This window comes from Bos indicus x Bos taurus, chromosome 15 (genome assembly GCF_003369695.1).
Source record: "Bos indicus x Bos taurus breed Angus x Brahman F1 hybrid chromosome 15, Bos_hybrid_MaternalHap_v2.0, whole genome shotgun sequence".
Classification (NCBI taxonomy): domain Eukaryota; kingdom Metazoa; phylum Chordata; class Mammalia; order Artiodactyla; family Bovidae; genus Bos; species Bos indicus x Bos taurus.
Window position 1 is genome coordinate 8,349,402 of NC_040090.1, and position 27,918 is coordinate 8,377,319.

The window sequence follows — 27,918 nt, forward strand, 5'->3', positions numbered from 1 at the left end:
ATAGAGCTAGGGTTAAGTTACAAGATTTACGGGCTGTGTGACCTTAGACAAGTCACTTTACCTCTCTCATCCTTTAGTGTCTTCATCTGTAAACTGGCGATAACAACATTGACATTATAAGGCTGTGTTGAGGAGGAAATGAGACAATGCCAATGAAAACACTTTGTAAGCTGTTAAGGCTCTCCCCACATGCACAGTGTCATCAGTATCTCCTGGTGACTGGTCCCCTCTTTTGTGCTTGGAGCCCTTCAGGGTCACTTCCCATCACAGCAGGCAGCCACTTCCTTCTCTTTCCCTGCATGTGTTTGCCAAGGATCCCAGTGATGCCATCAGTTCATGCATCCGTCCACAACTCATTCAACAAACCTATGTACCTGGCGCTGGAGGTCTGGTAGATTAAAACCTTCAGTGTCTGGTCTTGGAATTTGCTGTCTAGTGGGAGAGACAGTTGTTAACCCAGTTGCCATCCAAATAAATATATTATTACAAACTGTGAAAAGTGCATGAAGTTGCACGGTGAGCTAGAGGAACTCACAGCAGAGAGGAAGATCACAGGAGGCCTCCCTGCGGAGGTGACACTCAGGCTGAGACATCATTCATGTGGTGGTCTTGCTGTGATGAGTAGAGAGGGATACAGGAAGGATCCAAGGCTCCTTCGTGGCCCTGTGGACCAAGGACTGTGATTCAGCTCATCCCTGGGTACCATAGACCTTCTCACAAGGGCCAGGCTGGCTCCAAACCTCTTCTCCTTGTAACCCCAAGTCTGGGATGGGTCCTTGAGCTCTCCTGGGCCTTGCCTGGGAAAGCCAGAATCTCAGTCCATGACATGGAAGCAAAATTTCCTCTCGCTCTAGGAGGAAGTCTCCAACTTCACATGAATGTATGCTTGGGCTGAGCCTCAGTTTCCCCATTTGAAGGGGTAAGGATTCCTGCTCCACATACCTCCCATGTGAGCACAGGGAACCTGGGGCTGGAGGTGCTCTGCAAAGCCTAAGAGGTGCCTGCTTACATCAGAAACTTCTTTGCCTCCCTTTTTTGTATGTTACTAATCTTTTCTTCACTTCTCAAACTTCTTTGTTGTATAGAACCGAGAATGCGGGCGCAGGGGGTTAAGCCCTGGGTCCTGTGGCTGGTGGGGAAGCTGGGGGCTGTCTGGCCCCAGAGCTCAGGTCCCCATTTTGGACCTTTCCCAGAGCTGGGGCTCAGGGGAGTTCTCAAGGGAATGGGAGGGTGGAAAAGGGGTGGAGGATGGGCAAACAGGGGTCACTGGGGGCTTCCCCCATGCCTGGAACCCTCTTCCCCAGACAGGCACACGACTCGCTCCCCACTTCCTACAGATCTCTGCCCAGAAGTTGCCTACCCAGGAGGTCTTTCCTGACTGCAGATAGGAAACAGAACACTCACCCTGGGGTTTCCTGACCCCTTACTTAGCCCATGAATATAGCATCTCTTCACCATCTGACCTGTCTAGTGACTCATTAACACGGTTATTGTCTATGGCCCCTGACTGGAACGCAAACGCTAAGAGAGCTGGGCTTCTTGTCTGTCTTGTTTGTTGCGGTATCTCTAGTGTCTGGAATGTTTTCTGGTACGCAGTAGTTGCTCAGCATATAACGGTGGGATCAAAGTGAATGAAGGGATGAATGGAGAGAAGGATGGAAGGATCCATGCGGGGATCTGAACTCTGGTCTTGATGAGGAAAAGAGAAACTCAAGTCCAGGGAATCCCACAGCTGCTGTTACTGGTAAATCTCTGGATGGGGAAGGAACTCAGGCTTGACTTTTGCTCTTGCCAGTTCCCTTCTGGGCATAGCATCTTGTCCCAAACATGCTCAAACCTCTTGTCCTAGAAAATCCATCAGAATTTCAAACTTCAGGAGCAATAGGTCAGGAGCCAGACTGAGGGTCAAATCTCACTTCTGTGGCTTCCTTGCTGTAGGACTTTGGGTAAAGTGACTTGGCTGTCTAAGCCTCCAGTTCCTCATCTGTAAAATGGGTACAATCTTAAGTCTGCACGGAGAGTGTTGGTGTGAGGACCAAGTGCTTACATGTAGAGTGCTTAGCCTGGAATGTGAGAAGGGCTTAATAAAAAAAATTTAAAACAAACAAACAAACAATTTGCTAAGTGCTAACCCTGTGTGCTTATTTCTCACACCCACTCCCTGGGTTAGGTACTGGCATTATTCCCATTTTAAAGATGAGAAAACTGAGGCACTGAGATTTTTGAGTTATTCACCCAAGAGCTCAGATCCAGTGAGTGGGGACTGAAACAAAATGCAAACAGCTGAGACAGATGTGATGATGGAGCTGTGAAAGGCCTCCTGGGCTGGGGTCAGGAGAACACGCTCTGGGCCCCTAACTTGTCAGGTGACCTGGACTGCTTACCTGGCCAGGTGCTGAGGAAGCCCAAGGGAGGACAGCGTCTCACTGAGGGGGTCTGGGGAGCAGGCCCTTGAGATGATGACATTCTGTGTTCTGTTTCTAGGAGCTTTTCTTGGGGGTGGGGGTAGGGTGAAGGAGGAAGCTTCTGGTTATGAAATCCATGCTTGCCCATTTTAGAAAACATGAAAATGACTTAAAAGTATTAAGAAGTAAATTAAAGTGATCTGAAATTTCCCTACCCTGAATATCCAGGGTTGGCTGTTCCGTGCATCTATTTGTTCAACAGTGTTTCTTGAGCCTCCCATCAGCCAGGCTCTGTTCAGGGTGTGTGAGAACAAGCCAGTCCCTGCCCTCTTTGATCTGACGCTTAGAGTGGCTAAGACTTGGGACGGCCTTGATGGGTGTGGTTCTGCGAGGGGAGAGGTGGGGCTGGCTGGAGGCACACAGAATCAGGACCTTACCAATTATGAGATTTGCTGTTCCGCGTTCTCCACTAGTAAGTGTGAATGCTTTTCATCAATTATTGAATGCAGCTGGGGGTGGAGAGGAGACGCAGGCGGGGCCTGGCAGGAGCGGAGGCTCGGCGACACTTTGTCTTTGGGCCAGGCCCTGGGACAGATGCCGGATTTCTGAAACTTCTGACCTAGTTTCTTGTTCCTTCTGGGTGTTTGTGTCCATCAGGGCCTGGACTCAGCCTCACCCCACCCCTTGTGGCCCAAATCCTGGGGTCGTGTGAGTCATCCAGGGGGATGCCCTGAAAGTCAGCCTTCCAAGTCACCCAGCCCTCCTGTCTTGCTCAGCTCAGAGTGGGCTGGGGCCCTGCTGAGGCTCACAGCAAGCAAGGCCACAGCCATGGCCAAGGTTAGAGGCCAGGCTCCTTGTATTCTGTATTCTCTTTCTGCTGCCAGCCAGATCTGCCCTAAGCCGGGGTCTGGAGACAGGCTAAGTTCAGCTGGCCAGCCCCCTGCCCCTTTTTCCCTTCCCCTGCATGATCAAGCTTGCTAGAGAAACGGCATCTTTGCCAACAGCTCCTTCTAACGCCTCCTCCTCATGGTGACATCAGAGTACACAGGAGAGGGCAGTGACTCTGCCCTTGCCCTCATTTTCTTCAAGAGCTCAGGAGGCCACCATGGGGCCTGTTTATCTCTCGGCCTTCCCCTCAGCCCAAGAAGCAAGGAAGAGTCATCTTGGCTGACCTGGGCTGGTGGCTCCAAGATGGGACAAGGTCCAGGCTGGGAGGGGGGACTATGAGGTCATCTGGTACCTGGTGTCTCCTCCCCCTACAGGTGAGCTGGTCCAGGCATGGAGTGGGGCTAGGAGAGAAGGTTCTCTTTCTTTCTCACCAGGTCAGGGGAGGATGCCCACCTCCTCTGGGTAAGGCATATACACACACTACCATGTGCGTGTGTGTTAGGACAAATAGGACAACGCACGTGCCCACTCACCCGTGTGTACCTGCGACCACCAGACCGCAGTCTGCGTGGACAGAGGCGAGGGCTGTGCTTTGTTCACTGCTGTGTTCCCATTGCTGCAACAGTGACTGGTGCATAGACAGTGCTAGGTAAACATCCGCCTGATGACGGCTAAGTGGGTGATGGATAGATTTACACCAGTGGATACTCACGCATGCGCCTCTGTGGGCGTGCACCAACGTCCATCCTACACACACCTGCCGCAGACACTAGCCCACAACAGGTACACAAAGACAGGAGCACACAGGCGTGAACCCATGAGTCCATGGGCCCGGGCCAGAGTGCACACGGAGACTCACATATGCACAGCCAAGCCCCTAGTGCACATGCGTGTGGACGTTCCCACACACGTTTGTCAAATTCAAGAGCACTGGACAAACCTGAGCGTGCCCTGGTTCAGGTGCTGTGCTAAGTGCCGGGCGGACTTGGGATGCGGAGTCTGGAGGTGGCCTTGCTTGAGCTCTGCCCTCAGGATGGAGGATGTGAGGTGGTATTCAAATAAACAGTGCCAGGGAGTGGAGGAAACTGTGTCTGCGTGTGGATAGATGCGTCTGTGTGTGCGCGCATGGGTTCAAGAAACCCTCGAGCCATCAGAATGGGGAAGCGGGTTCCCAGGTGTATCTCCGGAGGAGTCCAGGGGCGCGGGCTGACCTGAGCGGAGGCCGAGGAGCAGGGAATGTGCTCTTTTAAAACTCATCCGTGGCATATGCTCCTCTGCCAGTGTGCACACCGTGGACACGTAGGTCCGGGTGTGCACAGATGCACACGCCCTTGGGTACATAGGACACCCCCACAGGTGCTCACAGGTGCTCACCTCCGCAGGTCATGCACCCGGACCCTGCAGGTCTGCAGGACCTCTGACAAGGCCTGCAGACACCTCAACTCCTCTTGAGTCAAGGCGGGTACACCGGGAGGCTCCCTGAAGGCAATAGGAGCTCCTCCGAGGACTCTATGCATGGCCTAGCTAATCCATTCCGGATGCGGATTATTGATGGGGGCTTGCATCCTCAGGGTAGGAAGAGGTCTGAGATGTCATTGAGTCTTAGAGATGACCCTGGAGGAGAGAGCTTGCTTCAGCCAGCCTTTCTCCTGTCCCTTTAACCACACCAGGCTCTCTCTCTGGTCTGGGGAAGCCCAGAGTGGTGGAACCCTGAGGTCAGGACGGAGGGCTGGCTCCAGTTGTGAAGGGGCCACCCATGAACGACCAAGCCAGTTCCAAGATCTGTTACACAGGGGACGCTGAAGCTCAGAGAAGGGAAAGGTCTTTCCCAGGGTTACACCGAAAGGCACCAGCGAATCCGAGATGAGAACACAGGTCTCCAGGGCACTTACTATATGTAGCGCTGGGATGCGGTAGGGTCTCTCAGCAGACCCTCCTTCCCTCCCCAAACAGAAATCAAGTTTCTCCCCAAACCGCCACCAGACCTTCCCACGAGGTGATGGTTTCTAACCCCACTGTCTGCCCCAGTACCTTAAGCGGTAGCATTTCATGCAGAAGCAGGGGTCTGGACGCAGTGACCTCCCGATGCCCCACCAGCTCATTGGACAGGAGCGCTGGGGGTGCAGAGCCTGTAGCTCAGACCCAGAGTTTTGTGACTGAGGTCAAGGACGGTAGGGAGAGATCCTGAACCTGGAGTCAAAGCCCTTGGTTTTAGTCCCTGGTCTTCTAACCGTGTGAGCTTAAGTATGTCCTTTAACTTTCCTGTGCCTCGGTTTTCTCATCTGCACAATGGGGATAACACTTTATTTTGCAGCTTAGTTTGTAAGTTAAATGAGCTTAATGCATGGAAAGTTCTTCTCTTTGCAAGGGAGGTAGTACATGCCCACTCTAGAGATGGGAGCAATGATTCTTTTGGTTAAAAGAGTGATTATTGGATTTGTTTGTATGGCCTACAGCCTGGCACAACTCTTGCATATAGTAGGTGCTCTAAATCACAGCTGGTTATTGCCCAAGGGGCTGGGGTGGGCGGCTAGCAATGGCTGAGAACTTGGTGCTATTTCACCCTGAAGTGGGAATTTGGGAAGCCTTCCTCTCAGCCTCAGCACATGCACAGTGTCTATCTGAGCGTGGGAGCACGGCTGACAAATGTCCAATGCACAAAGCAACTCAGCCCAGATCAGGCGCCTGATCCCGCACCAGTGCATCGGCTTGAGAAACGAGTTTCGATTTCCGTCTGCCTGTGATAAACAGGCGCTCTCATTTGGGGGCTGCAGGCTGCAAGCTCCTAAGCCTGATGCTTAGGGCTTCGATGCTGTGGGCCCAGAGAGGCCCTGCACCTCATCCATGGGCTCTGGGAGAGACAGTTGAAACGTAATCCCAGGGATTTTCTGGTGATGGCTGAGCACCGGGAGGCCTACGGGCTGCTGGGAGATGGGATGTCACGGTTGAGAGCAGCCAGGGGGACACCTCAGCTCCTTCATCCTTCTGGGACTCGGAGGTCTGGGGAGTGGGGCTCATTCTGGGGACTGGAAAAGTGGATCCTGGCTGAGGCAGATTCTCCTGGGGCACTCTGGCAGCCAGGTTTAGCAAATAAAAGCATAGAATGCCCAGTTCAATTTGCATTTGGGATAAAGAACAAACACTTTAAAAATATAAATAGATTGCCAATATTGAGCTAGATGCACTAAAAAAATTCTTTGTTTATCTGATATTAAAATTCAACTGGCATCCTGTATTTTATCTGGCAGCCTTATGGAAGCCCCGCTAGCACCAGATGTGTGACCCTGGGCAGAATGCCTTTCTCCTGATCTGTGTTCTGTCCAGTAGAGTGGAGATGAAGCGCCGCCCTTGCGGAGCTGTCGTCAGGACTGACAAGATAGTGCAGACAGGTGCTAGACAGTGGTGGCTCAGAGTGAGGGCTCTAGAGCCAAACTGCTTGCATTGCTATCCTGACTCTGCTATTTCTGTGTAACCCTGGATATGTGCCTCAGTTTCCTCATCTGCAAAAAAAAAAAAAAAAAAAAGGATGATTTCCTTAAAGAGTTATGAGCAAGATTAAGTCATAAAATACATAGATAAGTGCTTATCATAGTTCCTGGCACACAGTAGGTGATATGTAAGGATTAGGACTGTTAGCATGGTTTTCTCAGTATTACTAGTATCGTTATTATTGATTGTCCCCTTTTAGTGGCCTCTTAACGCTGTTCCCTTCTTAGCAGCCATCTTCACTTTAATGTGAATTATGGAACAGAACATTTTCCCATAGGGTAGTCGTGAGCAGAGGTTTGGGAAGGGATGATGGAGAGGGAGAATGAGAGCCTGAAGGAAAAGAGCACTGAAGACCATTGGCCCCACACCTCACACCTGGCTCTTTGGAGAAGTCAGGCGGGGAAGAAGAGGGGGGAGCATTCAACAAGGAGTCAGAAAACCTGATTCTGCTGTGTAATCCCTGGCTGCCTTGACACCCAACACCCTGAAGGCCTTGGGAAGTGAGCAGAGATAGAAGTGGCTGACCTGGCTCCCAAGCTTGGAGGCAAGGGTTCCAGGGACCTCCTTTCAGGCATCTGAAACCCAACGTGTCAAAAAACAAACCCCTCATTATTCCCGCACTCCAAACCTGTTTTTCCTGTAGTGGTCCGCATCCCTCATGACTGCAAGTCTACCCTTCCGGTTGTTCAAGTCAAAAACATGCACCTCCCCTTGGCTCTGCCCTTCCTTCCACACTCCGCATCCAGTCCATCAGGAAATCTTGGTGGCTGTACCCAGATCCCACGTCTGGTGACTTCTCCCCACCCCTGCGAGGGCATCACCTAGAGTATTGCAGGGATCTTCTCGCAGGACCTCTCCAACCCTAGGATTTGGCTTCTCACCTCCTCCCAAGTCTTCCTTGACCATGAAGCACTGGGCTGGACCAGAGTGATCCTCAGAAAATACATGTGAAATGAAGTGTGACTTTGCAGGGGAGATCGGGGGTTTGGGGGCAGGGGACAGGAGGCAGGCTCAGGCTGGACCTGGGCTCAGTGAGGCAGTGCGTGAAGACAAGCCACCAGGCTCTCTGAGTAGCTTCTCCAGGAAGAAACCATTTTTGCCAAGCTCATTAAGCTGGAGTCCAGGTCTCCATCAGCAGCCTTTAATGTATCAGCATCTGCTGGGTAGAGGTCTCTCAGTGAGAAGCGGGCTCTTAGCAGTCCCAGGGAGAGGGCTCTACCTCTGTGGGGGGCTTGGGCATCAACTCCCCGCTCCCTGTCCCCCTACCTCTTTCCCAGTTCACACCCACTGCATCTACAGGCGGGCTAAGAATCTTGGGGGGAGGACTCGGCTGATTTTAATGTAAATGAATCCTTCTTTCTTGCTCTCCAGCAGCCCCGAACTGCTCTAAAAGAATAATTAACGGGAATGAAAACTCCGGCTCGGCTCTGAACTGCTTCTCTTGGAGAATTCACAATTCTCTTCTTCCAGGTCCCATGTCTCCTGCCCCTTCAAGCTCCCCAAGAATGATTTCAGCATTTCAGCTGCAGAGGGGCATCCCTGACCTTGTCCCCACTTTGGAGAGGCCATGGCATGGAGGCCTTCTTGTAGGGTGGCCACTGGCGGGTCAAGGTCAGGAGAGGGAGCCAGGGGTGGTGGTGCGGGCACAGTCGGCCTGAACCACTCTGCAGAGAAAAGAGGCACAGGCATTTGGTGGCCTTTTCTTTTCCTTCATTTTTCCATGTTAATTTAATTTATTTATTTGACTGTGTTGGGTCTTAGTTGCAGTGCGTGGACTCAGTAATTGCCTAGTACAGGCTTAGGTTCCTCTCTGCATGTGTTGCCCCTTGGCATGTGGAATCTTAGCTCCCAACCAGGGCTCGACCCCCGTTCCCTGCATTGGAAGGCGGACTCTTAACCACTGCACCACCAGGGAAGTCCTAGTGGCCTTTTCTGACAGAGACGGAGGCATCTCTCCTGGCCCAGCCTATCTTTTCCACTCTCCTCCCCTCTGCCTCTCCTTCTCAACACCCCTTCTTCTTCCAAAGCTGATGGTAAAGTTGGGACAACCACCTACCAACCACCATCACAACTAACCCTTACAGGGCGCTTGAGACCAGACGTTTTCCAAGAACTTTGCGTGAATATTGAATCTTCACAACAATCCAGTAAACTGGCCACTATCACAATTCCCTTTCATGGAGGAGGTGACCGAAGCTCAGGTAATGTCACTCATTCAAAGTCACCCAGCTAGTGAGAGCCAGAACCAAGATCCATGCCAGAACACGTGACTCTGGAGCCCTGCCCTGGGCCCTGAGCCCTGGCTAGGATGGAGCAGGAAATCTGAGCTCACAGGCCAAGTTCTGATTCATCAACCAATCCCTCTCTCTCAATACTTACCCTCCTGGAGCCCTTTTCCTGCCGCTATCTCGTTCGCAATCACCCCACCCCCACCCCAACTCCAGCTCTCTCTTTCCCCACAAATGGCCCTAATCACGGCTGATCAGCTCAGCCGTCTGGCAAGGATACAATGGGGACCTGCGTTCTCAAGTGAAATTAGACATAATAAAGAACAAGAGTGTTCAGCCTCAAAAGCCCTTGAGAAGTCCCAGAAGCCCCCTTCAGGATCGCCAGCAAGGGCCCGTTTACCTCCTTGGCCACCACGAACACCGTCTGCTTCCCTCTAAGCCTGCCCTTAAGTTGCGTGTCCTGGCCCGCTCACTTCCTGCTGGACGGCCCTGTTTCCCTATAGGGTTGAAAGATTAGTCTGGAGGCAGTATTGCACCCTGCTTTCTCCAGGGTAGAGAGAGAGAGAATCGGAGTTCTGTGACGGACTGAACAGGCTTTTGTGGACTAGCCTGGGAGCCAGCCTGACTTTACAAATTTTGTTTCTCTGGAAAATGCATGCTGGGTCCCAGCAACCTGGCTTATTCACTGACCGAGGTGGACATGGCTTATCAATTTGGCTTCTTGTAACCTCAAAATGCCTTTAGCATCGGCTCAGCTTAGAGGAAGATAAAAAGGCCCTTTCTGCCCTCAGTCTTCCCGACCTCAGCTCTAGAAATATTAAGACACCCCCAACCTCTTCACCCCATAACTCACTTTGGAATGCTAGTAAATAGCCCAAGGGAAGGAGGGGTGGGAAAGGAGGAAGGAGACAGCTGGGTGTGTTGGACAGAAGAAAAGGAGATGGCCTCTGTGTTCATTTGCTGGGGCTGTCTTAACAAAGACCACAGACAGGGTGGCTTAAACAACAGAAATTTATTTTCCGGAGGCTAGAACCCTAAGGTCGAGGGGGGTTTCTCCTGAGGCCTCTCTCCTTGGCTTGCAGATGGATGCCTTCTTGCTGTGTCTTCACATGGCCTTCCCTCTGGACGGGTCTGTGTCCAAACTTCCTCTTATAAGGACACCAGTCATGTAGGATTAGGGTCCACCCTGATGACCTTATTTTAATTCAATTAAGTCTTTAAAGACTGTACCTCCAAACACAGTCACATTTTGAAGCACCGGGATTAGGACTTCAACATATGAGTTTAGGGGGCGTAATTCTGCCCCAACAGTAGCCACTTACCCATATGGAATTTCAAGCACCCTGTATGGCCTGGTGTGTGCGTGCATGCTAGGTCACTTCGGTTGTATTCAACTCTTTGCGATCCTGTGGACTGTAGCTCCCAGGCTCCTTGGTCCGTGGGATTCTCCAGGCAAGAATACTGGAGTGGGCTGCCATGCCCTTCTCCAGAGGATCCAGAGGATCCAAGCCCAGGGACTGAACTCATGTCTCCTGTGTCTCCTGCACTGCAGGCTGGTTCTGTACCACTAGAGCCACCTAGGGCCTGATGGGGGACGTTTAAGCTTGACAGGAGGTGGTCCCCACACAACATGAAGCATAATGGAAGGTGCAACGAACACCTGCTGTTTCCCCCACCTTTGGTAACTGATTATTTGGGATCCTGAGGCAATGAAGTGTAGATAGAGACTGATTCAGCTCATGGCATCTGTAGAAACTTGATTGACACCAGGATGCTGTCGGCATCTTGGGATCAGGCCAAGAGTGTTGCACATCTAAAGGCAGAGGAATTTCTTCAGAATCTAAAGTTTAGATTTAAGCTTTTGTGAGTCAAAAATTCCTTCTCCCACTGGGTGGGTGTTTCTCACCCTCCATCCCCACAATGGCCAGGACAAGTGGCGAGTGCTTTATAGGAGGAGCAAGCCCTCCAGTGCCCCTTATATCTGCAGTGTGAAAATGTTTGTCTTTGAAATTCTCACCTAAGAATTTCATCTCCCTCTGGTGACTGGCCCATGTGTCCTGGAACCTTTTTGGATGTATCTGGGGTTTACTTGGCATCTTCAAGTAAGGATATTGATTGGGTCATTTTGTGTGTGTGTGCTAAGTCACTCCAGTCGTGTCTGACTCTTTGCAACCCCATGCACTGTAACCCTCCAGGCTCCTTCTGTCCATGGGATTCTCCAGGCAAGAATCCTGGAGTGGATTGCCACTCCCTTCTACAGGGGATCTTCCTGACCCGGGGATTGCACCTGAATCTCTTACGTCTTTTGCATTGGCAGGAGCTTCTTTAGCACTAGGGCCACCAGGGAAGTCCAACCAGCAGATTATCAGAAACCCCAAAAGGCAGAAAGCAAGCCTGTCACCTACGGGAAAGTGAAACCTCTAAGCCAACATAGAGCAGATTTGTCCCAGGAAGACTCTTTTCTTCAATCAGACAGTGCAGGGCAACTGAGAACTGGATCCCAGGGAAGAAGTCAGGAAGAGTAGGGAAAGAGTGAATCTGACTTCAGACTTTCATTATTTGACAGAGGAATCCACTATGGCCCCCCTTCAATGGAAAGGGCCCAAGGTTTGGGTTCTAAGAAGACCTGGGTCCATATCCCGGTTGTGTGACCCTGGGTAAGTCACTTAATCCCTCTGGATCCTGTTTTTGCATCTGTAAAATGGGGATGGTGAGGGACAGGGAAGCCTCATGCTGCAGTCCAGGGGGTGGTGAAGAGTCGGACACGACTTGGCGACTAAACAACAATAAGAAAATGGAGATACCCAAAAGACATTGTCTGGAACAGTGATGAGCCTGGTGCCCGGCACATCACGGGTGTTTAGTACATACCAGCTCCTTTCTTCCTGCTCTCCCTTCCCTTAATCTGTGTCTCTGGGTCTTTCCACACTCACCTTGTCCAGACAGGGTGACCATCACACCTCTTCTTGTCCCTTCTCCATAGGGCAAAAGAGCCTGATAATGCAGTGTAAGTTGAGAGTTCTTAGGCTTTCCCACCTATAAATCCCACCTGAAAGTGGTTGGATACAGTGATATCCGAGTTGCTTCCTGCCATGAATGTGATGCTCTAGGTCTGCACAGTGTTGTTATGAGGCCAGAAATATTATTTTCATTTTATAGAGGAGAAAACAGAGGCACAAAAAGGTTGAGTAGTTTGTCTGAGATGGAGTTGACAAGGCAGGCTGATTTCCAGTCTCTGTGTTCATGACCATCCAGCCGTTCTGTCTCTCTAGAAAGATATGAGTGATTATTATAATAAAGACTCAGCTCTATAAGGATGTCTTATTCACAAAGAAGACATCAGGACCCATGAGTCACTGACAGTATTGTCCCCCATCCCTCCCCAGTCCTGGGGAGATGTCTGGGTGGAGGAGCCTCTGGGCTCCAGGCTGGTGGATTTCTCCCACCTCATGTACTGACTTCCTTTTGTCTAACTGCCCATGAAGCAGCTTTGCTCTCCTGAGCCCTGGGGAAATCAGGCTGGAAATCAAAATGCTGGCCCTCCTGTGGTCCAGGTGGAGCCCATGGAGAAATGCTGCACCCCTTCGGAGAAGTCTCTAAGACCCTGGTATTTGGGCTACAGAGCCCCAGAGGCTCCTGGATCACCTTCCCAATGCCCTGGCAGAGGGCTCTGGGGGAAGCCTGGGTATCTGGAGCGGGGGTGGTGGTGACAGCCCAGATGGAATTCAGGATGAGTCCAGGTAAGTGCCTAACGGGCTGCAGCCTGGGCTGAGAGCAGAGAGGAGTGAGTGGTATCCTGAGTCTCCATGGTAGTCACAGCACAAGCCTAAGGGGGAGGCACGTAGATTATTAGCAACCCCAGAGGGCAAAAGATCCTCATTTTTCAGAGTGGAGACTGCAGTCCAGAGAGGGGAGGGAGCTGGCTAAAGTTCCACAACATGTTGGTTGCAAAGTTGGGACTAAAGTGGATCTTTATAAACCCTGTGGGCACCTCCCCCACCTCTTGAGTCAATGCTGAGAGGTGTGTAGGATAGAGACCCTATCTCTGGATTCTAGTCTCCCTCCTGTGACCTCTATTATTTAGCATTGCACTGCCTAACCAGCCCAGGGTTCCAGGCTTGAGAGTTCAACCTAAGACCCTTTCAGAGAAGTCTTCATCAGCCACCAAATTTATGGGCTTGAACAAGCCATTTCCCTTTAAAAACAACATATGGCTAAATGATGCCTGGACTCCTGCCCACTGTATTTCTTTTGCTAAGTGACCAAGCCAGAGATATTTCAGCTGGAGGTGTTTCCTAAAGCAAGAAAGACCATAATTTAGGAAGGAAGGGATGACTGAGGAATTAGCTTTAGTTGGGTACTTCTTATGGACAGGCGTGCATTAAAGGCTTTACATGCATTTAAATTTAAATGTCACTTAAATTTCATGTGAGTAGTGTGAGGCAGGTATTATTTAATTCTCATATTACAGAGGAGAAAAACTTAGGCTCAGAGAGGAATTTCTTTGCTCTAAAACATGGAGCTAGTAGGCACCAGAGCCTGGATTCACATTCAGTGCTGTTTGACTCCCAGATTCCAACATATATTGCACCAAATTGTTCTTTTAGGAAAATCATGAATGTAGGAGAGTTCCCCCCTAGTGAGGCAAGAACTTGGATGACAAACCCCAAGTCCTGAGCCTTAGAGGAGGAGGAACATGAGGACCTTAGGGAATCAGCCACCTGCTTCTTGCTGGTGCTCTGGATTTCTCTTGTGATGTGGGCAAGTGCTCATCCCAGTAAGCCCATGGGACTGAATGTCCAGAAGGGGACACTGAGATCAGAGTGGCCCAGCTTAAGGTAGCATTATGTTTGGGGCAGAGTTAGAACTTGAACCCGGGTCTCCAGTAGCTCAAGAGTTCTGGTGGCATCCCAGGCTCAAGGGAGCTGTCCGTGGTACCAACCCCATATCCACAGTCTCTACCTTGACTTCTTATCTAGTTTGGATTCCTGCCTCAGAATCAGGAGACAGTCTGACTATTGTTGTTGCTGTTGTTCAGCCACTAAATCGTGTCTTACTCTGTGACCCCAGGACCTGCAGCACGCCAGGCTTCCCTGTCCTTCACTATCTCCCAGAGTTTGCTCACACTCATGTCCACTGAGTCAGTGATGGAGAGAGACAAGGCTCTGAGAGGGCAAGGCCACACGGCAGATCTCTGTGCCGTTGGAGTTATCACACACTGTTGCCTGGGGACTGTGCATTTCTAGATTGACATTTCAACTTTTCTTGTCTCTTTGGTTCACCACAAATGTTGTTTGAGACCAAGCTTTAAGTTTGTCTTGAATATTGACCCTGTTAAAGTAATAGAATGAAATATCTTACAAACATGATATTTGCTCATTTTCAAGGCAATTTTACTTTTACTTTTAAAGTAACCTTTTGAGCAAGACAGAAAGAATAGAAATTAGAGATGAAGCAGAAGAGATTCAGAAAGACTGAGTGATTTTCTTAGGGTCATCCAGCTACGGGGTGGTAGAATCAGGATTGTATCTGGTTTTTTGGTCTTCTTACCCTGATGTACCTTGTACATGCTAATGTGTGCTCGGTCGTGTCCGACCCTTTGTGACCCCATGGACTGTAGCCCACCAGACTTCTCTGTCCATGGAATTTTTCCAGGCAAGAATATTGGAGTGAGTTGCCATTTCCTCCTCCAAGGATGCAAACTGTATGGGGACCCACAATCCAGACCAAAGCTCCCTTCAAAGACTGGAGAATGAGCATGAGAAACAGCTGAGGGTTGAGAGACAGAATGCCGAGGAAGCAAATAGAAATCAGAATGGTGTTTTCTGTCATCAGAGGTTGTCATAACCACAACGCTCTTTCTCAGTAGTGTGTGGACCCTCTTTGGGGCTGGTAGATTCTGAAGATATGTGCAAGGTGATTGTAACATATAGATTGACCCTCAATCATGGGTCCCAACGAGGTTACACAAATATCTTTGCTTCTAAATCAGCTCATCTCCATGTATGTCACTTCCCAAAGTGGGATTAGTGGAAATTTTCTGTAACCACTCTGAGTGTGTGCATGCTTACAGTTGGGCATATGTCAGCCCAGCCTTTCTCCCTTTATTTTTCCTTTATCTCTTCCTTTCTTACCTTACCTTCACCCATCTCTTCACCGAAGCAGAGGCAGGTGAGGAACAGGTGACCAAGGACCCCAAGGAATGATGGTGAGGGCTGGGGGTGGGGGAAGCTGGGAATGAGGAGTTTCAGCATGACCATCTTATCCAATCAAGCGATGAAAGAAAGCTGCATCTCCCCTCCTCACCCCTCACCCCACGCTTTATCTGTAATAAGCTCCCTTTTCCCAGATTGCCACGGAGGAGGAGGAGAAGGTAGAAAATTATTCTTGTTCTGCTCCTAGAAAACTTTAAAATGCTATCACCATGGAAACTGCTCTTGAACAGTCATGGAGCATGCCTGTGGGAGAGGGTAAGGCGAGGGAGGGGAGGGGCGGGGAGGGTGAGGAGGACGTCGGTGTGAGATGCTCACAGGTCTCCCCACCACTTCAGGTCAGTGAATTCTTTCTGTTTAGTTGACATATGATAGAACCAGGCTCTCTGGCCTGAGAAGTATTCCTTGGAGGTGAGCAGGCACAGAGACGTCCCTGGACTGGAGAGTGTATGTGTGAGAGTAGGGGAGGGGTAGGGAGATAAAACAAGACTTCTGTACTCAAATAAATTTGTAAACTAGACAAGGAGAAAGAACTGACACTTTCCAGAACTTGAAACATGCCAGGCACTTTATTATATACTCTTTTTAAAAAAATCCTGACACAAAGCCCATTTAACTCCCATTTTACAGAGGAGGAAGCTAAATTTCTGGGATGTCTGACTTCTCCAAAGACACATCGCCAGTCAATGCCAATCTGGCTCCAGATGCTCCTCATGTTGCTATTTATTCAGTGTTTACTCATATCAGGTACTTCTCTAGACACTTAATGGATTTATAACTCATATAGCCATGTGAACAAGGATTTTTTTTTTTTTTTTAACCACTAGCTTACAGAGGAGGAAACTGGAGCTCAATGAGGTTGAAGAATTCTCCCGAAGTCACATGCTAAGGAGTGGCAGAACCAGGATGAAAAGGCAAGAGGCAGGGCTGGGATTTGAATCCAGGTAGGTCTGATGCTGAGTCCAGTGCCTTTTTAAACCACATGTTGCAGCCAGATAATATACAGGAGCGTGAAGGGGGTGAGGGAATACCAAGCATGAGCAGAGACCAGGCTGCCTCCACTGGTCCATTGGGCAGACCAGGGTCACACAGGCACCTCTCACAACTTGTCTCTAAGGCACTGTTGACCCTGGAAAGTCTGATCCAGTCTCCTCGCCCTGGGTGAGGAGAAGGCTCCATGATGAGCCCAAGGGACAGGGGCTTGGATAACAGCAGAAGATCCTATCTGAACCAAGAGACAGGAGTGGGGTGAGTGGAAGGGAATGGTTGAACAAAAGGGAACCTGTAATGGATAAAGCCCCTCACAGCTTAACTGGGATGTACTTCCTTTCCCTGAGGGAAAGGGGAAGGAAATGTATCAGTCAGAATGGGCTAGGTGACACTGCGGTAACAAACATCCCCAAAGACCAGTGGCTTAATCCTCTGAGGCTTATTTTTCATTCATTTATTTCTCATTGTATTAGTTAGCCTTGGCTAAAGTAGCAAACCTGCATTTAATATTTCTCCCAGTTCGGTGGGTTGGCTGGGTGGTTCTGGTCTGTGCCAGTTCAGATGGGGCTAGATGGTTTATGGTAGCCTCACTTACATGTTTGGGGTTTCAGCTGGGACAAACTGGACCTTTCATTATGTGGCCCCTCTTTGTCCATTCACATGGTGGCAGAAGAGTTTCCAGCCACGAAAGAGGGCAAACTCCAATGTGCCATGGCTTTACAAGTCTTTGTTTGCATAGCATTTTCTAACATCCCATTGGCCAAAGCAAGTCACATGGCTGAGCAGGCTCAAGGGGTATGGGAAGTTGCAAAGTAACGTTGCCAAGGGGGAGTCCATATAGGAGTGGGAGGAGTACTGCAGCCATATTTACAATTTACTACATTCTGCTCCATCGAGTGTCAGCAGAAGCGATGGTTTGGGGGATGGGAGGTGGAGGATCTGGCTCATGTCTTCCTCATTCCAGGGCCCAGGCTGGTTGCGGCTCTATCTTATTGCTGCCATGATTACTAAGTAGGAAAAACAGAGTGTGGTAAATTGCACGAGGGCTCTTAAAGTCTCCATCAAGGAGTGATGCGCTGCTTCTGGTCTCAATTCATTGGCCAAAACAACTCATATGACCACATCCAATTTCAAGGAGGGAGGAGTAGGAGCCTACCACAGGCTTGGAAAGAGAACCACAGACATTCAAAGAGCAGCACTGTTGACTACTGCAGCATCATTTATGGAATCCTACTATATGCAAGCTAAGAATATCATCTCAGAGTATTCTGGCACCTTTCTGTTTTCCAGCTAGTGAAGCGGAGTGGTTGAGAAACCCACTTGAGATCACACATCTGATAAGAGGTAGAGCCAGGATTCAAGTAGAGGCAGGACCCCAGAGATGATGTGCTCCAGGCTGGTCATGCTTGTCCCCTACCTCCACAGAGAGAGGACAGAGAGAATTCACAGCTGACCTCGATTTTGTGCAAGGAGGTGGGTAAGGTGGCCTTGACATCATTTATTCACTCAGTCAGCTATTCTCTTGATCCATAATCATTTAAATGCCACCATGGACAAGAGGAGGAGGGAATAAGACAGACCTGGTCCCTGCCTCCATGGAGCTTATTGCTTGAAATACCTACTTTTGATCCCAAAGGTCAAGGATTTCATGATGTCCTTGCTTTAGGAAGTGGAGAGTTTCTAAGGTTGGGGAGGCTCACGGGGTTCCCACTCTAACAGGGCTTCCCCTGATCAGCAGAGCTGTCTCAATACCTGGGCTTCATGGAAAGCCTTGGGGAGCTGGCAACCTCAGCGCAGCATCCTGTGGGAGCACACAGCTCTGCAGTCATGCGTTCCAGGCTGTGGGCAGAGCCTCTCCTGGCTGTCTCCTGCATCCAGAGAAGGTGTTGGGCTCACACAGGAGTGGGAAGGTTCTGGGAACCCACACAGATGAGCTTCTCGGCAAGTGAGAGCTGGGGAGGGAGGCCATGGTCTTACGAAGCCACGAGGGCCCTGAGAGCTCCCAGCCCCTGTCACCCCAGATGTATACTGTACCAAAGAACTTTGCAGTCACCTGGCCCAGCCTTCTTCCCCGTTCCCCGATCATGCTTCAGAGCTTAAAGCTTGGCTGTTGCATGCTCATCATGCAGTCGCCGAGCTCCCCCAGGAAACAGTCTGTTCCGAAGTCCTTTTGATTTTACTTGGCTACTTTGCTCAGGAGCCCACACAGCCCACATGCCAGCAGCCACGTGGAGCCAGCACATGCCAGGATGCCGCATGTCCTGGGTGCAATGACACCCTTGTGGCAGACGGGCTGCTGGTGGGGAGGGGGTGTTTTTTGTGAGCGTGCCTAGCCCCAGGCAGATGGGCCTGGCTCTGCCCGGCTGTCATTCAGAAACGCCGAAGCCTTAACTCACTCTGGCTCCAACGAGTACAACTATTTATAAAAGATGAGGCCTGCGGGGGAACAGGGAGAGGCTGAGACATCTGCTCCCTCTGCCAGGGTGGCCAGCACTCAACCACACTCACCCCCCCTCCAAGTCTCATCACTCTGGCTGGAGGAGCATTAAAAGCCCCATCAGCTCCCCGATGAGCCCCACCAGCCCCACCTCTCTGCCTGCCTGTGTCCCACATGGACCAGCTCAGGGATGTGACTGCAGGTGAGGGGTGATGCTCTGCTCACGGTGGCGGCTCCCTTGTCCCTCTCCCTTCCACATCCAGCTTCTGGAGGGGAGAGGGCAGTTTCCCTTGGAGGGCTGAAGCTGGTCTCCCTCCCTGAACATGGAGTGGCATTTGTTTGCCTCTTCCAGAGCTGGTCACCTGGGCTTATGTCCTCTCTGAGACTGGAAGCATCTTGAGGGCAGGGACCACGGATGGTTCTTTAGTTCTGTCCCAGAAGCATGGCCCTTAGGGTCCTACTGGAGCAGGCGCTTGCATCCAGCACCTGATGGGGCTGTACCACGCTGTGGGGCTGGAGCTGGCTCTGGAGCCTTTTGGAGCGGGAGAGACCAGGATTTGAACCCCAACTCTGTGATCCTCTCTGCACCCTAATTGATCAAGTAGAAATGAAAGGAATGGCTGCCTCTCACTGTTGTAATAATAGTGCATACTACCTGTTATGATATTTTTCACTGTTCAGTGAATGACTGAGCTCTGACTTGAGGAAGAGGTAATAGGGAGCCACTGTAGGTGTTAGGGCAGGAGCATGGCACGATGGAAGGCATGTTGCAGAGACTTGGCAGCTGAAGGGAAGAATAATAAGAAAATAATGATACAAAAAACTCCATAACAATAAGAACAAAAAATTAAAGAGTGTTTTGGCTCTCCTTGCATCCTTTTTTCTTAATCAGACAGATCACCTGGAAGTCATTCTGGAACAAAGCCATGCGCAGGATAGAGAGAGTCAGGGAAGGGAAAGCATGTAAGGGGAGCAGGGAGACAAGGCACTGATGGGATCTGGTGGCTTAGGGAAAAGATATGACGGAAAGGTGGGCTTTAAGGGAGATTTTTGAGGTGTGGCTTTCTCTACTAATATGCAGGCAAAGCCAGAAAGGCAGCCATGTCAGCTAGGGTTACGTGTGTGGCTTTAGCTACTATCCAGCTGTGTGATCATGGAAAAAAAGTACTTGACTCCTCTGAGCCTGTTTCCTCACCTCTAATATCCAGAGAATGCGTTGCCATCCTCCCACACCAAGCAAGCTCTGTTCCATTCCTCCTGCCCCTGGCCCGGGGCTACCCCTGGGAGGCCAATTGCACAGAAAACATCTTGGTCTAGCTGAGTCCTTTCTGTAGAGGGTGGGTGGCTTCCTTTGAAGGACACATGTGAACTGGCCTTGAAAGCGGGGATGTGAGAGCGGGAAACTAGCAGGGAAGAGGCACTCCTGCCAGAAGGCACAGCAGGAGGAGCGACATGGAGGCAAGGATGGGTCGAGCGCCTGACTTGGCTGCTGCCTCGTTATCTGTGCTTCTACCAGGGCTGTTATTGTACACTCTCCAGGCACCCGGTGGACTCCAGCACTCAGAGAGCACTTGCAGGTGGGGATTGGACCCATTTCTTGGTTGGGATAAGTTGAGGCAGAAAGATCATCACTGCCAAAAAGGGAGAACAGAATTCGGAGGTCTTTTTGGCATAGTGGGCGGTAGCGAGGCTGTCAGGGAGCAGGCTGGAGGGGGAGGGTTTGAACGCAGTCACGTTAGTTTTGCTCCCAAATTGAAATTAAAGATCATTTCAATTCCGGATGCTGGAAATGTCTGAGTTCATTACTTACCAGGATTTTGTCCGTGCTCTTGTTCTAGATTCAATTAGAGCAATTTAAGGTAATTAATTAAATTTGTTATTTGATTAATAAAGATAGAAATTCAGCTAAGTTGCTGGGAAGGAGGATGCCACATTGGGATTTGCTAGCAAAGGTTTGGGAAGACTCCTCTCTTCCTCCTTTCTGCTCCCCCAACCCCAACTTACCCACATATCATCCATGGACCCCCTACCACTCCAGTTTCACCAAGGACTCCGAGGTTCAAAGTCAAGTCTCTGTGTGTAGTTGTGTTCCAAAAGGAGCAGGGAGGCTGGGCTGGCTGGATAAACGTGGTCCATGGGGGAGAAGAAGGGAATGAGGAAGAATGCCGTTAAGGCATTGCTTTAATTGGAGCGGGTGGGAGGATGAGTAGGGGCCAGAGGGATTGCAGCAGGCTGGGAAGCAGCTGGATGGGCACAGAAGCTGGTGGCTGGGAAAGTGGCAGGAAGTCAAGGGCCAAACTACAGAGGTAAGTAGGGAGGAGGGAAGGGGTGGGGCTGCCCAGCAGAGGCTGGATATAGATATTAGGTGCCAGCATTGACAGTGGGTCAAACCAGGAAGGAAAGGTCAGGCCAGACACCAACACGGAAAGTCAGTGTGGGTCCAGGTTTACAATTTAGAGGATTTCTAAGTGTGATACAAACCTTAGAAATTCCACAACATCCAGATGAGTAGATTTGATGATATCAAAAGGACCTTCATGGAAACAAGCACTGTAAGAATCAAAAGACAAATGAAAACATGGGAAAATACTCGAAGCTGTTATCGCAGACAGAGGCTGAAATCTTCAATATATAAAGAGCTTCCACAGATCAATAAGAAAAAACTGTGAGAAATGTGGAAAGTGATTAGGTATGGACAGTTTCTGGGAAAAGAATTACAAACGGATCTTAAGCATATGCAAGGTTGCTCATTTTCTCCTATAATAGGAAAAGAGAAAATTAAAAATAAGCGGATATACCATTTTTATCTATCAGCTTGAGCAAGGTTAAAAAATATAATCTACTGAGTCGGAACTGGTATGGAACAATAGGTACTCTCCAGTAATGTTGGTCCTACCTCTATGGAGGACAACTTGTTATCTATCAAATGGTAAGCATACATATTTCTTGACCCAGGGATTCAGCTTCTTGGAACTTATCCTACATATAACATGATAATTTATTGCAGCACTATGATAGCTTGATGAGAAAGAGCAGAAGGGATCATGAAGAGGAGACTGGCGAATAAATGATCCAGGTAGTGAAATACTATGCAGGCATGAAAAAGAAAGGAGCAGCTCTCTATGTCCTGATGAGAGAAGATCACCAAGACAGGTGGTTGGGTGAGAAAAAAAGCAAGGTCCAGAACTACGTGTATCGAATGCTACTATTTATGCAATATAGACTGTATAAATGTGTGTGTGCTTTTGCTTATAAAGGTGTAAAGTCAGTCACTTGAATCTGGGAGCAATACTGCCCCCTGGGGAGGAAAACCAAGTGACTGGGAGACAGGAAAGGAGGGAACTTGCTTTCCTGTATATTAACCCTGTTACGCCTTTTGAATTTTGTACCAAGTATATGTGCATCCTATTTAAAAGAACAAATCAAATAACAATTAAAAAACTAAGCTAAGCAGGCACACACAGGGTCAGACGCCCAAATCTCAGATGTCTTCCACAGAGGCTAGCCTCGGATTTTAGATTCCTTTTCATACAGAAACCATGCAGGGGTCTCCTTGGGAGCCCCACCTCCTAATGTGATGTGGAAGCGTCGCTTCGCTCAGAAGGTGGACTGGATTAGCAGATAAGGGGCCATGGAGCAGCTCACCTGGCTTACCCCCCGGGCTCAGGCCAGGGAGCATGGGGTGCAGGAGGGGTGGGCTTTGACCACACACATGATAGAGCAGAAAGAACCCGAGTTAGGAAACCCAGTTCCAGCCAAAGCCCTCCTCACTGGGCCTTCAGTTTCCCAACTGCAAAGCCAGGCCATTTGGGCCAGATGGCTTCGATGGGCCCTTTGAACTCTGGGGAGTGGTGCTTAGGGGGTCTCATCCAGGACTTGGAGGAGTAGTGGAGCTGGCGGAGCCAGAAGGACAGGTGGGCCGTAGTGTCATCTCTCCTACATGGCATTTGTGGTTTATGAGAAGCTCTCACAACCTCTTCTCACTTAGGGCTTACAGCAACCCGCGAGATAAGTGATGGTTATCCCCATTTTCCAGATGAGAAACTGAGGCTCAGAGAGATAAAGAACGCTTCCCAAAGTCACACACCTAGGAGGGTTCAGATCTAGTCCGAACGACTCAAGGCGTCTTCTTCTCTCATGCCACAGCTGCCTCCTCCTTGCCTGCTGATTTTTTAAAAATAATTTTACTATTCATTTATTTTTGGCCATGCTGGGTCTTCATTGCCGCTCAGGCTTTTCTCTAGTTGCGGGGAGCGGGGGCTACTCTCTGGTTGCAGTGCGTAGGCTTCCCCTTGCAGTGGATTCGTTCCGGAACACGGGCTCTAGGGCTCTAGGGCTCTAGGGCTCTAGGACTTCAACAGCTGTGATGTGTGTGCTCAGTGGCTGTGACTTCCGGGCTCTGGAGCATAGGCTCAACAGTCGTGGCTTAGTTATTCTACAGCATATGGGATCGTCTTGGATCAGGGATCGAACCCGTGTCTCCCGCGTTGACAGGTGGATTCTTTACCCCTGAGCCACCAGGAGGCCCTGGTTAATTTAATTTTATGGTGGAGTAGAGAGGGGCCACATCTGTCCCAGCTCTGGGAAGCCAGCCTAGCTCTAGATCCTTGCCCTGTAGATGCTCATGGTCAGGCCTCAGGGGGCCTCTCCACTGGCCATTCCCACCCCCCTGACACTCCAGGTGACTCTGTGACACGCCCTCCTCCTCTCAGCCTTATAATTAGACACAGAGGCCTTGGGCAGTTGACTTGCCTCCCCCCTACTCCAAGCCCATCCCTCTTCCTCCAGGTGATCTTATGGAGACCTCAGTTCTCCCACACGGACTCCTCTCTCACTCCAGGCTGGGTGAAAGGGCATGAGTCTGTCTGGGAAGCCATTTCTCCCTGTCCATAGCCTGTCCAGTTCCTGTTGCGACCTCAGCTGCCATCCTTTCTTATCTCCTGCTGTATCCAAGACAACCGACAGCTCCTATGAGGCAGTGAGAAGAGAAAGGTGCGGCAGACAGGGTCAGTTCAACAGTCAGAGCTTCCCGGCTGAGGCAGCCACCTGCTCTGTCTGAGGATCTCATGGTGGGAGGGAGCAGACTGGGCTGTTTGTGAAATTCAAGGAGGTATGGTGGTGGTGGCAGGGGGCTTTAAAGGCACTGAAAAAGAAGCTTCTTTAAACACCAGTGCCCCAAGCTCTGGCTGAGCCAGCCTTTATTGAGAGTTGGGAACTGTATGAGTGTAGAATCAGAAGAACTGGGTTGCATGCCTTCCTCCAGCCTGACCAGCTGTGTGAACTCAGGTAGGTTTCTTGACATCTCCGAGCTTCTGTTATGACTCTGTTCATGGACTCACTGGGAGTGCTTTAGTCACTAAGTCATGTCTTACTCTTGCAACCCCATGGGCTGTAGCCCATCAGGCTCTTCTGTCCGTGGGATTTTTCCAGATAAGCATACTGGAGTGGGTTGTCATTTCTTTCTCCAGGGGATCTTCCCGACCCAGGGATCGAACCCAGGTCTCCTGCATTGAAGGTGGATTCTTTATGACTGAGTCAGCAGGGAAGCCCCTGGACTCATTAGGGGCCTCAGTGAAACTTAATATATGTTGTAAGCACTGAAACTTCAGTGCCAAAGAGCATGTGCTCTGGGGTCAGAAAGGTTGTGTTTGAATCCTGGGCTTCCCTGATCACTCAGCTGGTAAAGAATCCGCCTGCGATGCAGGAGACCTTGGATGCACTGGAGAAGGGATAGGCCACCCACTCCAGTATTCTTGGGTTTCCCTGGTGGCTCAGCTGGTAAAGAATCCACCTGCAATGCGGGAGACCTGGGTTCGATCCCTGGGTTGGGAAGATCCCCTGGAGAAGGGAAAGGTTACCCACTGCAGTATTCTGGCCTGGAGAGTTCCATGGACTGTACAGTCCATGGGGTCGCAAAGAGTCAGACATGACTGAGCGACTTTCACTTTCACTTTCTGCTATGTGAACTCAGCCAAATGACTTCTCTGTGTCAGGTGCTTTCACTATGCAATGAACACCCCACAAATCAGTGGCTCAATCCACAGCCACTAATTTAGCTCATGGTTTTGAGGGTGAGCAGTTTTGGTTGGGGCCAGCTCAGCAGTCCTCCAGGTCTGGGGAGGGCTCGGCTGATCTTGGCTGGGCTCGCTCGTGTGTCTGCTGTCAGTTGGTGGGTCCCCTGGGACTGGCTGATCAATTTGCCTCATTTGGGATGAACAGAACTTCCGGGTCTCACTGCGTGTGGTTTCTCAGATGCCATCATGCTAGTTTGGGCTTATTTATAGCCCAAATTCTTGAATTAAAAAGCTTCAAAAGTGTCCAGAGAGCAAGCCTCAATGTGCAAGCATGCTTCAGGTCTCTGCTGGCAACAGGCTAACTTCTGCTTCATTGGCCAAAGCAAGTCAAGTGGCACAGCCCTGAGCCAGGATGGGAGGGCACACCGGACTGCATCCCACGAGCAGATCGGGGGCCATCAATGAAGCAATCTATCACTGCATCCTTGGGCCTCAGTTTCCTCTGTAAAATGAATATAATCTTGTATCTTCCTCAAGAGATCGTTGGGAGGCCTAAAATGAAATGAGCAAATGTATGCAAAATGTACACATCTTTTCAGTACCGAGAGAGAATGAGCAATCCACAAGGTGAACTGTTAGCCTTGTTATCAGCAGGAGCCTTGAGAGAGACAGCCAAAATCCTGTGGTGGGCTCTGGGATAGTGACCATGGCACAGATTCCTGAAGGACAGCTGTGGGCCTGCTTTTCCTCTCAGAGGAAATGGGCAGTGCCAGGGAAAGTCAGTACTATGGCGAGGGGGGTTCTCTTCACTTAATACTCTGGCTGCAGGGAAAAGGGTGCCCACTGCAGCTCCCGCTGGGGATTTGGCCCTGAGGTCTGCCCCAGGATCCAAAGAATGGCTTTGCTTCTCCACTTCTCTCCCTCCTCCTGGGCTCAGGCACTTCTGGATCAGGAAGAAAGTTGTCAGCTTGTCAGGGCCTGTCAGGGCTTGATCCCTGGGTCAGGAAGATCCCCTGGAGAAGGAAATGGCAACCCATTCCAGTATTCTTGCCTGGAGAATTCCATGGACAGAGGAGCCTGGCTGGCTACAGTCCACGGGGTTGCAAAGAGTCAGACATGACTGAGTAACTAACACTTTCACTTTAAGCAGCTGTTAAGCTGGAATCCTAAATCTCCCCGTTGAAGCTCATGGGGATCGTTAGAAAACCCTATGTGTCATGCTCTCTGCAATACTGTGTCTGCCACAGCCCACATTTGCAGGGTGCTGCATGACCTTCCAGAGAAGGCAATGGCACCCCACTCCAGTACTCTTGCCTGGAAAATCCCATGGACAGAGGAGCCTGGTAGGCTGCAGTCCATGGTGTCGAAAAGAGTCAGACACGACTGAGCGACTTGACTTTCACTTTTCGCTTTCATGCATTGGAGAAGGAAATGGCAACCCACTCCAGTGTTCTTGCCTGGAGAATCCCAGGGGCAGGGGAGCCTGGTGGGCTGCCATCTATGGGGTCGCACAGAGTTGGACATGACTGAAGCGACTTAGCAGCAGCAGCATGACCTTCACAGGTCCACTGAGTATAACGTGGTAACTGGCAGTACTGGGCATGTGATCTGGAGTTGGAGTTGGCCTCTGTGATGTCACTATGAGCCAGCCCGTGTTCCTGGGCGATTGTTACAGCTCTGGGAAAAATCCAAGAGGCTGCCACCTTGGTGAGCTAGTGCAAGCCATCCACAAAGAGGGGAGGAGGACTAACCTTTGATCAGACCTTTGAAAACAAGATTCACGCAAGTGCCTCCATAGACCTCAGCTTGGCAACCACAGGTCTGGTACAGCCCCCTCACTTCTTTGGTTCCAGGGATCCTTTCTGAGCTCACCCAGGCAGTCCCAGGGAGGTGGCTGGTCATCCATCCATTCACTGAATCTTCATTCTCCCTCATTATCAGGCCCCCTCCCAGACACTGGAGCTAGGACGGCGAGCCACATCAGATGCGGGTCCTGCCCTCACAGAATTCACTGTCTAAGGGAGACAGAGATTAACTGATCAGAAGAATAAATGTAAAATTATATGGCCAGATGGTTTTCTTTTTGAAATATTAATCTTCCTTCCTTCCCTGGCATTTCCTCTTCTTTTATAGGGCATTTGGACTCAGAACATTCACTGCCTCAGGGGACAGACGACCCACCAGAAGTTAGAAGTTGGTTCTTGTCTTCTGAGTGTCAAACACTGATGCCTGTGTATGTGTGGGAGCGGGGGTGGTGGTGAAAGAACAAAATATTTGGAAGATGCAGGATGCTCCAAGTCCCCAGACCAGACGATGCTTCCTCGGCTGAGGGAAGGTGGAGTGATGGGAGGAACGTGGGGGTGCGTGTTGGAGATGGGCCACGTGCTTGCCCTGACCCCTCCCTGTTTTCTACTGAAATAGGTTTGGAGGATCTGGGAACAGAGAGGACCTCCCCGTCCCCAGGCTAGAGGCTGAGGAGTTGGAAAAGACTCCAGTCTATTCCCAGAGCAAGTGTAGCATTGACTGCCTGGAGACTCAGAGCACAGTCCTAGGGCAGCCTTGAGTCTTCTGGGGCTGGGCCAACTCCTCCGCCCACCAGCTAAGCCTCACCCTGGAGGCAAGAGTAACCAATCCACCCAATTCCCCTGCTGCTGGACCCCTCCTGGACTACCAGGTGGGCTATGCACCTTTTGTTTTGGGGAGGAAAATGTTTATCTGAGTTTGTTTTTTTTACACAAGCATATTAGTCACTGAAGCTCTTTGGGCTTGGCTGCTGCTGCTGCTCGGTCCGACTCTTTGCGACCCCATGGACTGTAGTCTGCCAGGCTCCACCATCCATGGGATTTTCCAGGCAAGAGTACTGAAGTGGGCTGCCATTTCCTTCTCCAGGGGATCTTCCCTATCCAGGGATTCAACCCAGGTCTCCTGCTTTGCAGGCAGATTCTTTACCAGTTGAGCCACAAGGGAAGCCCAAGAATACTGGAGTTGGTAGCCTATCCCTTCTCCAGCAGATCTTCCCGACCCAGGAATTGAACTCAGGTCTCTCGCATTGCAGTCAGATTCTTTTACCAGCTGAGTCACAAAGAGAATACTGCGTTACTGCAGCGGCCACTTCCCTGCTCTGCCCAGCCAGGAGCATTCTGGTAAACATCAGTCAGGTCTTGTCATCCCTCCGCTTAAAGTCCTCTGAAGGCTGCCTTCTCACTCAGAACAAAAGCCGGTGCCTTAACCCACAAAGCTGATGGGATCTGGCCC

General features: G+C 50.4%; 1 long non-coding RNA gene across 7 annotated transcripts in view; it reads left to right on the plus strand.

Annotated features, from left to right (window-relative positions):
• Positions 1–2,796: 2,796 nt before the first annotated feature.
• Positions 2,797–27,918, plus strand: part of LOC113905372 — a 42,220-nt gene continuing 17,098 nt past the window's right edge. For 5 of the 7 annotated variants that reach the window (XR_003514649.1, XR_003514645.1, XR_003514644.1 and 2 more), the window contains exons 1-3: positions 2,797–2,877; positions 16,050–16,166; positions 26,797–27,337. This is a non-coding gene — a long non-coding RNA (uncharacterized LOC113905372). Of the gene's footprint in view, positions 2,878–16,049; positions 16,167–23,662; positions 23,936–26,796; positions 27,338–27,918 lie in introns of those variants that run through there. The other 2 variants (XR_003514650.1, XR_003514648.1) reach the window with 2 other exon arrangements.